Here is a 7782-nt window from a genome sequence, read left to right as displayed (position 1 = left end):
CTCGGTGAGCCTAAAGGGCAGTGGTGCTGGTGCACCTAGGTCGCTTAGCTCAGTGGTAGCGGCTATTCTGAACAAGCACATGCCTTCCACAGCATCCAAACAGCATGCCCCTCACACGGCACACAGTGGCTGCCTCTTGAAAATGACACGTGGCAAGCAAGCTTCCTTTGATCCTTCGCAGATTGGAATATTCTAAAATGCCTCAACATGCCACAATTTAAAAATCAATCTAGGACAAACATGTCCAGAAGACACTGTTGCAAAATGCTTTACTGGGAGTGAGTGATCCATACGCAGATTGATTGAGAAAGTAGGAACATTCATTATATACATATTTTTACACTACTTGTTTGTTAGGTGGTAACCGAGCTGTATTTTTCCTGTGTGGTTTTTTGAACTTGGCTGCATTGTAAAGAAGTAAGTCTATTTTACAGAAATGTAAAAAAAAAAAAAAATGACACTTGCAAAAAAATAGTAAGAATATTCAGTATCCCAAGGAATAATTAAGAAAAAAAATATGACAATGTTTTTAAAACATTCTGTGTTTCAGACTGTTGGCAATGCAAAAAACATACTTAAATCCTAGAATTACAAAGGAAGGGGAACTTAAAATAAAAATTAAATCTATTTTTGTCAGAGAAAATTGTGAAGATATGCTAAAGACATTTGAAAAGTCATTGATTCTTGGAATGGGAAACCAACTAAATCATGCTGAATGTTTTCTAAGAATTTGAATATTTTGCATCAGCTTGAATTAATTTTGTAAACCTCATGGATAAAGTAATGCCATGCAGAGTATAATATAACAAAAATTGCACACATATATTTATACGTATGCATGTGTTCACATATTGACATACACCAAGATGACAACTTCCTGACACAGTAACGAGTATATTTAAGAATACCTTGTGGACCTAGTGTGGTGGCTTAGCAGCTAAAGTGCTTGCCTTGCAAGCCCCTGAATCTCATATGGGTACCTGTTCAAGCCCTGGGTGCTCCGCTTCACTTTTAGCTCCCTGCCTGTGGCCTGGGAAAGCAGCTGAACATGGCCCAAAGCCTTGGGACCCTGCACACACATGGGAGACCCAGAAGAAGCTCCTGGCTCGTGGCTTCAGATAAGTTCAGCTCCGGCTGTTGCGCTCACTTGGGGAGTGAATCAAAGGAAGGAAGATATTCCTTTCTGTCTCTCGTCCTCTCTGTATACCTGATGTTCCAATAAAAATAAACCATAAAAACACACTTCCTTCCACATGTGCTCAACGATTTTAAAGAAAAATATTCACACTAATGTGCATATAGCTCTGACAGTGCATTACTGGGCATTACTAACTGTTGTAGTCAAGAAGCGCTCTGCGGATACAGGCTATTATGTGTGTAGGTGTGACCAGGCTGACTCGGATAAACAGAACGAGAGTTTCCCATGTCAGACAAAGCATGTCAGAGAAACCTTTCAAAGCAATGCTAAAACACACCGGCGCTTTTCCAAACCATAATATGTACATACATCTAACTTCAATTTAGACATTACATTATGCACAAACTTAAACAAATATGTGTTTTCCTAAACTGAAAAGAGGAAATAATCCAAAGACTGGCCACCGGTATTACCAGAATCTGTGGCAGAGCTTTACTCGAACAACCAGGGTATGTACTGAATGAATTCTAAAAACCGGACCCCAAGTCTGATACCTAAGAGATCAAATATAACATACACACACGTGTTTCTACAGTCAGGGGGAGAACTTGACAATATCAGATGGCATAGAAATGTATCATGTTCCTATGGGAAACGATGAAAAACAAAATATTTAGAGAAACCTAAAATAACAAGCAATGCAGGCATTAAGTACGGGCACCCTGTCCAGTGCAGCAGTAGATGGCACTGAGAGAGTTGGCTCACTACCCGCACCTCCTTTTAGGGCTCAAGCCAGAGGGGCCACCAGAAGGCCAGGGAATGGAGGCCTCTCCTGTCTGCCGTGATGTGTCACACACCACCTGAACTGATGAATGGGCGCCTCGGGATTATTGCAGCTTCAGGCGCATTCGGCCGGTTTCTGTCGGCATCCCTGTCCGTTTCCGCAATTCAGGCAACGGGACGCGGAAAACTGTGAAAATGCCGCGCGACACACTGAGTCTGGTGGACAGTTCATCTCTGGAAGTGCCAGGTTCTTGTGTGGAGGAGGCGGTGGGAGACATTTTAAGCCACAGGGAGAGCTTTGTTCAGGGAAGTGAACAAAATGGAGGTCTGCCCTGTTTTCTAGGCCTTTTGCCTTGCTGGTGGCGTTTTTTTGAGACAGGAAGGGCGGGAGAGGAGGCCTCCAGCACCCAGCACTCAGCATCCCTGGAGCGCTACTGCCATCGTGCAGAAGGTGTTTCCGGACGGACACCTCCAGCTCAGCTGCCTTCCCATAAGCCCCAGCTATTGCGGAAGAGTTCTGGAGTGAAACTTGGGCTCCACTCTGGCCTTCTCTATGGCGATGTCGCCTTCTAAATGGCGATCTGGTCCTTGGAAGCACACTGCAGTAGCACTCGGGGCAGTGTGGGGTACTGGGCGCTTGAGCAACGACCAGGGCGCCCTGGTCCTGGGCGTCAGAAGGCGGGGCTTGGCATGGTCCGGCTGGGGCCAGGACCACCCGAATGCTCTGCCGACGGAATGCAGGCTCCAGTGTACAGGAGTGGGCAATCTATGACCTTCGGGCAAGCCGCGGTCGGCTCTCAGCTGCTGTCAGGGATCCCTGCTCCCAGCAGCCCTGATGCCCCGCCACTTCCTTGCCAGCAGCGCCTGGGGCAGCGGCGCCTTCCCTCCAGACCCCTCACTCTGCACTCCCTAGAACAACACACTGCCAAGGGCCACTTCTCCCTGCAGCACTTGGAGCAGACTGCTTGGTGGCCCAGATCGGAACTCCAAAGTCCCAGCACCCCAAGCCTTCCCCGAAGAGCTCAGCCTCCTGGGAGGGCAGCTGAGCTGGAGGTGTCCGTCCGGAAACGCCTTCCGCACGATGGCAGTAGCGCTCCAGGGATGCTGAGTGCTGGGTGCTGGAGGCCTCCTCTCCCGCCCTTCCTGTCTCAAAAAAACGCCACCAGCAAGCAAAAGGCCCAGGAAACCCAGTGCTTTGGCAGCCTTGCACTGGGCCAAACAAGCTCATCTAGGTTTCCACCTGAAAGTAAAAATGTCTGAAACTAGCATCCTCCTGAGCACTCTCCTGCTTTTGCAAACGGAATGGACGCCCCTGGTGTGGTCGCCAGTCTGATGCACTTCCTCAGGCTGGCAGGTCCAACTACTGGGTCTAAACACCACATTTGCTTTAGGGATAAACTGGATGGCTGAAGTCAGGAAGAGGAGGAAAGTGCTGGAATACTGGCACAGGTCTTTCTGACTAACATTTCAAAGCCAAGTAGTCTCTCACCTGGCTGGGATCCCCAAGAGCAGGGAGTTTTCATTTGGCAGCTCTAAGCACTGAATTGCTGGTAACAGTGTATGGCTTGAGGCCTGTGGAGTGACCAGTGAGCAGAGACTCTAAATCCCAACTGGCCCAGTGGCAGGATACTAGCTAGTAAACATGTATCCTTGTCCCCAGGGATGCCTCAGAGTTTTGTTTCATGGTCTCATTTTAAATCAGAAGACAGCCTTTCCCCCTTGTCATTACATCCTTCCAGCTGCTTCTTTGGACTTTGTATGGTGTGTGTGTGTTATAGTTTCTCTTTTAGGTCTAAGACTTAACCATGCTAGTATACTAAGGAATGGTACTTGCCAAAACTCAACAATAAACATATTCTGGTGCAGAAACACAAAGACACCGGTCAAGGCAACAGATACACTTTTATATTATTTCTCTGCATGTCTTTAATGATACTCATGTTTTTTTCCAAATTCACTCACCAGAAATGGCAAAGACTCTGCTTTAGTCCATTGTTCCTGCAAAGACCTCAGAGGAAAAAGGCACATGGGCCAAGCTTGGTCTGGGCCCTGGCAGTCTTACACAGAGTCCATCTCCCCAGCTGGCCTGCTCAAGATGGGGGAAAGGCACTGCGTTTAAGGACTTTGGGAAACTATTTCCTCATGATGGCAGTATTGGCCCAGAAAAGCCAACTAGCCTTTGCCTGCAGGCGCTCCGCTCCCGCCCTTCCTGCTTAAAAAAAAAAACACCAAAAAAGACAAAAAAAAAAAAAAAAAAAAAAAGCTGGGCTACCCAGGAGCTTGCTCAATTGGAGGAAGCCTGCTCCTGTCTGGAGTTTGCTTTAGGGCTTCCATTTGAGACAGTGAGATCAGAGTCACCCACCTGCAGCAGGCTTCTTCCAGACCCCAGAAGTCAACTTGCTCAGGACCAGGGCCTTGCATTTTCACTGCCCTTCACTCAGCATGCTACCTGCAATTTCCTGGTGATGGCAAAGGATCCCATGGTGCTGGGGGGGACTTCCTGGATCCAGGCCTAGGAAAGAAAGGAAACTATTTACAACTTTTAAGATAGGAGCAAAGCTAGGTTCTTGTCCAGACACAACACTGAATTCCACAGGAGGCTTGGTGTGTTCACTGAGAGGCACACTTTGGGCAGAGGCGAAAAGGAGAGTCCAGATCGATGATTGCTAAGACTGAACGCCCTACCTACACGGACCTGTTAGGAGAGGGACCTGTAATGAATAACTACAGATCCCAAACACATGAATCACACGATTTTGTCACATGGTTTTACATTAAGTATTGGAATTCGATCATTTTCCTTTATCAAGAAATGGCCCAACACTTTCCTGTTACTTACTGTGTATCTGTTTCTATCTTATCACTTAGGACTCAGTATTGGGGCGTTTGATCTTTACCAGCTAAGGTAAGGAGTTTCCAAAGAATTTAGAAACTGAAATATTCTGATCAAAGCAACATTATAAAACTTCCTATTGAATACCCATACTCGTTTGTACATCTATTCCCATCCTTTAATATGCAGGCACAAATCTGCATTTGAATTGGATTTGCTTCTTATACACTGTGTTTTATAACTGAAATTTTCACTTCTCCTTTCCTGGGTAGCTTTTGACAATGTCATGTCAAACTTTGCCAGCCCTGGATCCCAGCACAGTAGCCTAGTGGTAAAAAAAAAAATCCTCCCCTGGCATGTGCTAGAATCCCATATGGGAGCAAGCTCCTTTCTCAGCTGCTCCACTTCCCATCCAGCTCCCTGCTTGTGGCCTGGGAAAGCAGCAGAATACTGCCCAAAGCCCTGGTACCCAGTACCAGTGTAGCAAAGAAGCTCTTGGCTCCTGGCTTCAGATCTGCTTAGCTCTGGCTCTTGTTGCTATTTGGGAAGTGAATCAGTGGATGGAAGATTTTCTATCTCCTTCTCTCTATAAATCTGATTGCAGGGCCTGGCATGGTAGCTTAGCAGCTAAAGTCCTCACCTTGCCTGTTGCTAGGATCCCATATGGGGACCAATTCGTGTCCCTGCAACCCTGTTTCCCATCCAGCTCCCTGCCTGTGACCTAGGAAAGCAATCGAGGATGGCCCAAAGCCTTGGGACCCTGCAACTGCGTGGGAGACCCAGGAGAGGCTCCTGGCTCCTGGCTTCAGATTGGCTCAGCTGCAGCCGTTGTGGCCGCTTGGGGAGTGAATCAATAGACTTAAGATCTTCCTCTCTGTCTCTGCTCCTCTCTGTATATCTGACCTTCCAATACAAATAAATAAATCTTCAAAAACAACCTGACCTGCTTTTCTACTAAAGATAAGTATATATATGTTTAAATGGTAAGTCCTGAATGGTTGAAAACAAGTATTCATGTGGATCTTCTTGATCAGCTTATTCATTAGAAAATAATCATGTAGGATTTTTGATCTAGAGTTTCTACAAATATATAAATACGTTTTCAAGAATATGTAAAGGCATATATTATAGCTCAGAAAATTTCGACTTTTTTGTCTTTCCAGATGTTTGTTTTAAATTTTTCACTTAATGTGTTTTAATGTCTAAAAGAAAGACAGCAAATTCAATAAAAGAAGGTTGAAACTGGCATCTCTCAATTTCAACTGCCTAAGTACTACCATAGGTAAATGTTCAGCTAGATTTATGCAAAGCATTCACCATGCAGTCCTGGTTTTTCAGGAAAAGATTTGCTTATATTAATGTAAATATAAATAAGAATACAAATACACTGCACCCAAAATGTCCTATTCAAGCTCCTCCTTACTACGACGAGTGTGATCCTAAATACACAGTGTCAGAATTTCTGAGTGTGCATGGAAGCACACATATACTTCTCCTTGAAGATAAATCGTGTATTATCTGCAGCTGGACATGGTTGTAAGCTGCACCTGTGCCGATCCACGTATCCACACCAGCATCTGGTTTGGTGTTGTGGAAACTTTACTATTTTACTCTAGCAGACCCTCCAAGCATGATAAAGCACAAAATGTTTGACAAGACAATTGCAGTGAAAACAAATACACACTTTTCAAATGCACTTTGTATGATCATTTTCCTTTGGGTAATACTGTTTTTAGCTTTTTAAAATAATGTTTAAACTCCCCTATTCCCTGTCAAAACAAGCTATCCGCACTATTAATTCAGAGATGTCTGAAATACGATCCATTTTTAGAATATCATCATGTTTCAAATGAGGACACTTTTCTACAATTGAGGTAAAATTAATGTAGCATAAAGTAACCCATTGTAACGTGTGCAGGTACACTCACTGCCCTGTGAGTATGGTTTATCTGGGCCCAAATCATTTTAATTATTATACCAGGCAGCCCTGGGCCCAGGACGCACACATTGCCACTCTCCTGCTCGGCGAGTGCCTCACAACCAAAGCTCTGTGTTCTGCCATTATGGAGTTCCCTCGACTCCACACTTCCTGTCAGTGAATTCCATACAATATGCACCCTTCCCTGTCTTACTTTCTCCCAGGAGCATTTCATGGGGTGAAATACATTGTTTCCTTTCAGGGCTCAACACTATCCATTGCATGTGTATACCTTATTCTGTTTATGCACTCATTACATAGTGGCTATTTGCAATCTGTCCTTGGTTGAGTTGTCCTTGAGACGGTTGCTATGCACACATAGATACCTATAGTTGCGAGTCCAAGTTGTAAATTCTTTGGGAATATAGGCCTAGAAGTGGAATTGTCAGCTTAAAGAATAGCTAGATGTTGAAAATTTGGAAACACTGACAAGCTTGGCCATACAATCTTGCATCCCAAGAAGTAGAAGGTTGCAGTTTCCACACTTTCCCTTTCTAAAACATTGCACCCATTCTAATGGATGTGAACTGGTATCTTGAAGTACTTTGGCTTCTACTTCCATAAAGACTGGGAATAGGAAGCTACCTTCCATGTGTTCCTGGCCAAGGCCAAGTCTACTCTGCAGAAACGCCAGTTCGCCTCCTGGCTTTGCATCTCTATGTGGCTCCTACCAGTCTTCAGCAGGTGCACCTGCTCCCACTCCATACCAGGACTGGCTTTCTCTTTGTGCTCTGATGCTTAGAAAAAGGGCTCAATGCATGACCAAAGCCAGATGACACTCTGCCACACTGCTACCTCACTCCAAAGGCCAGCAACAAGGGACAAGAGACACCTAGCCCAGGCTTGCACATTGCGGAGTGCACGCCTTTGCTGCTGGGCACACCAGAAGAAACCCTGTGCCCTCCCTGCAAGGTCTTCCTGGCAAACACTACTGGCAACCACTACTGTCTCACTGGGGAACCCTCACTCTGCAAATACAACATAAAGGCGCCAGGGTCCAGGTGAGGAAAAGGGCTCAGAAAAAATGCAAGGAGATACAGCCTGGAGCTC

The sequence above is a fragment of the Ochotona curzoniae genome, unplaced genomic scaffold, assembly GCF_017591425.1.
Source record: "Ochotona curzoniae isolate NIBS_2020 unplaced genomic scaffold, NIBS_Ocur_1.0 scaffold_1852, whole genome shotgun sequence".
NCBI lineage: Eukaryota > Metazoa > Chordata > Mammalia > Lagomorpha > Ochotonidae > Ochotona > Ochotona curzoniae.
The sequence above is the reverse complement of the archived record's forward strand: the minus strand, read 5'-3'. Positions refer to the sequence as shown.